Here is a 3,763-nt window from a genome sequence, read left to right as displayed (position 1 = left end):
AATGTTCCTGGGAATAGAAAAAAATTTCCAAGGAAAAGGGTGGGAATAAAGTTTCCATGGAGATGAGAATAAATTCATAAATAGTTTACCTATTATAATCCCTATTTTTATGGTTCCTAGGAATATTATAAAGCCAACCAAACATATTTTTCTTAAATTCCTTGGAATAAAATTCCCATCTTTATATTCCAAAGAATGTTATTCCTAGGAATAAATTTGGTAAACTTGAAACAAACACACCCATGGTTTTCTTTTCTCTTATAAAATGAACCGTGATTTATGTTTGTAACAAAAGGAGAGTTTGATATTTATTTTGGTAGATACGAATTTCTTGTTTTACGGATAAAGTCATTAATGGGATTGTAATCGGTTAATCACTTTTTTATTTTTGGTTAGCTAAAGGTTAATCACTTATTTGAGCTGTATGTATATATTTTTCAGTATTTCTTCTTTTCGAGTTGACCAAAATGACTTGCTTGTCCTTATCACCACATCACTCCGAATTCATAGGACAAAAGAAGGAAAAAAGTTGAAGGATAAAGAAAAGGATGCGTATGGAGCTTGAAAAATATGAATGCAAATTAAATATTAATAATAGACCATGCAGTGACCCACATAATTGAGAGAAGGAAAATGAAAGTTGTTGAAGAGAAAGATATAACAAAATAGATACATATCACAAATCAACAAAGATTTATGGCCACACCACAACTCCTGATTTCTCATTCACCTAAACAATTATTATCAAAAAATAATAAATTGGAATTGAAGATACAAGAAGTCACTATATGATTTCCAAAATAGTCTATTAAGCAAATGTTACTACTACTTAATTAGGCTATTAAATTGATGATCATAAATATTACAATGACATTTTGGGATGATTTGAGAATTTAATTACGTTAAGGATCCTAATTGTACGGGTGCATGCATGAATAAGTCAGTGTCACACAAACAGAAATTGGTCCCTTGAATGAGTGGTGTATAATATTAATGTCCAAAAAGAGAATAGTGCATGAATCACAGCCATCCACTCTAACTTCAGGATTCAACCTTATGGACCACACTTAACTTTCAATGAACATAAAAGCTTCATGGTACCATGATAAATGCTGCATACATCTACAGGTGAAATTGATAACTCATAGCTACAGCTTTAATTTATGATATCCTTCCTTTTCACATTTTTGTTTTCTTTAATTTATTTCACTTTTAATTAGGGTGTGGTGGTGGGGGAGATTTGATTGTTATATTTAGTGAATGAGTGATGTATAGTCTCCAATAAATACTTGAACAATTATAACAAATAATGTCACCTGCTATATGCTTAATAAAAAATAAGAATAGATAGTGTGGTACCTATGGAACATGGGAGATTATTCATATCATTTCTTCATATATATTTTTAGTAGAGTACAAACCAAACAATCATTCTATAAACTCGAAAATTCAATCTAAGTCAATTGAATTGGTATGTTTTTTCTATTCTATTTGAGTCCAAGGCCAAACAAATCTGACTTCTATTGATTCAAATATCGGTCTCATATGTTTAAAATCGACCATGAGACTTGAATTAAAAAAAAAAAACTGTTTTTAATTATTTATTTAATTTCATACTATACTACTAGTGTTATCTTAAAAAATTATGTTGTTTTTATTTGAGATTTTTTGTATTAAACCTTTGGTTCTTAGAGAAAGGGTTATGGTAATCAGGAATTCGGTCGAAAATTAAGTAAAATTTAAATAAGAATTGTTTCATCTAAAAATTAAATTCGGGTTCTCCCGAACGAGTCGTTCTTTCGTGAAACTCACACCTGAGTCGAATCACTTGGTTGATTATACATTTGTTTTAAAATAATATAAAAAACGGTTAGTACTTGAATTTATTTTAGATTTTATAAAATGATTTTTCTAATTTTCAAAAAATTTAAATTGGTTGAACCAAATCAAATCAACATGTTGTTCATCATTATTAAAAAAAAAAATGCTGTTCATCATTTTGGTTTATTCAGATTACGTGAAAAAAAAATTGTAAGGAAATGAAGCACACAATTTTTTTTTTTGTCAGGTAGTTTAGTGGTTAGAATTCACCTTTTTTAAGATGAAAAAATGGAGCATCCAGAATTCGAACCGCGGCCACCGTATATAATGAAGCAAACTAACTATTTTTAGTTAATTTAGATATTTTTTCTTCCAAAAGTCGAATCAACCTCGACCTATTATTCCACCGTCATGTTTCCTTGTGCAAATAGTTCCCAAATCTATCCAATAAATTTTTTCTCTCATTTTGCTTGCCATCCATCCCCACCAAATATTGCAAATCAAGCTTTCATGCAAGTTGATCACACATATTCCTTTAGGTAAAAGGAAGCAACTCATAGCATAAATAGGATGACTTGGACCGCTGATTCTATGAGATACCAACAAATGATTTAATCCGTTTTAAAATATAAACAAAATTTGACAATAAAAATTAATCTATTTGTTTTAATTTTTCTATTAAGTACATCAATTTATATTTATCCAATTTTGTTTATATTTTAGACGGACGGACGAATTAAACACTTGCTTCTAGATCTTCCGCACTAGTATGATCCCTCCCTCTCCAATAAGCCGGTTTTAGTTTTTACTCTTTAGGTTTTCTCTTCCAGTTTTTTCATGAGTGTAGTTTTTGGTCAATTTTTAACATGAAATCACTTCTCTTCATCTTGTTATAGTCTATTTCAATCTAAATAAATAATTTTCAGATAGATCTAGATTTTTTTCTTCGTGATTTCGTCATCCGAGTGTGGTGGTGTGTTGTTCGTCGTCTTGTGTGGCGTTGTTTGATTTCCCGTCTTGTTGCGGTGTTCATTTGTTTCATATTGAAAGATCGGTTATCCAATAAAAAATTTGGATGTCAACGTTGCAGATCCGAAGACATGAGTATTCCAATCACTTTAATTTTATCATATATTTTTGTAGGCATTATGCCGTTATATCTTATTAATTTGGATGTTGTGAGTTTGTTCGCATATTCATCCTTTATGTTTTTAGCGATGTTGAACGATATACTATATCTATTTCAATGAATGAATATCGTTTTGTTTTTATAAAAAAAAAAAAAAAAATTGCCGCACTAGTAGGTAGTCCAAGATATTTTAAGGGTTTTGCGACAACCTTCATTTAAATCCAACTAGACTTTAGACCCGTGCGTCGTACGGGTCATTTCGACTAATATATAAGAATAAGTAATGGTAAAAAAAATCCTAAAATAAATTAAAGATGAAGAGTATTATACATTTTACTTACACAAGTTCAAAAAATAAAGCAGGAGATGACATGAAATCGTTTAGTTGAAACAAACGAATATTAAAAAATAAAAATTAGACAACGACAGGGATCTAAAATTCTATTTCCAATCCTTCACATATCAAAATTACAATTGGTTCTCTTCATTGTAATCATCTAAACTTAATTAAAAATTTTGCAAGTGCAAATAGAATCGACATTATACAAATTGGTCACTACTTGATTCCAAAAACCTATGTTACATGAAAACCACTCATACCTAAATAACAATAATAAACCTTCAAAACAAAAATCAACTATTCTCAAAGGACCCAAAAGAAAGATTTTTAGCCTTCAAAATCACAATTCCTCTTGTTGTATTGTTTTTGTGTCAAAAGCACCATAAGTTGAATAGTATGCCCATGCACATGACTTTCCTCATACAAAAACACCAGTTTTTTATAGGTTGAAAAAATAAATCAAATATCCTTAA

The sequence above is a fragment of the Medicago truncatula genome, chromosome 1 (genome assembly GCF_003473485.1).
Source record: "Medicago truncatula cultivar Jemalong A17 chromosome 1, MtrunA17r5.0-ANR, whole genome shotgun sequence".
Taxonomy (NCBI): Eukaryota; Viridiplantae; Streptophyta; class Magnoliopsida; order Fabales; family Fabaceae; genus Medicago; species Medicago truncatula.
This window is presented reverse-complemented; position numbering follows the sequence as displayed.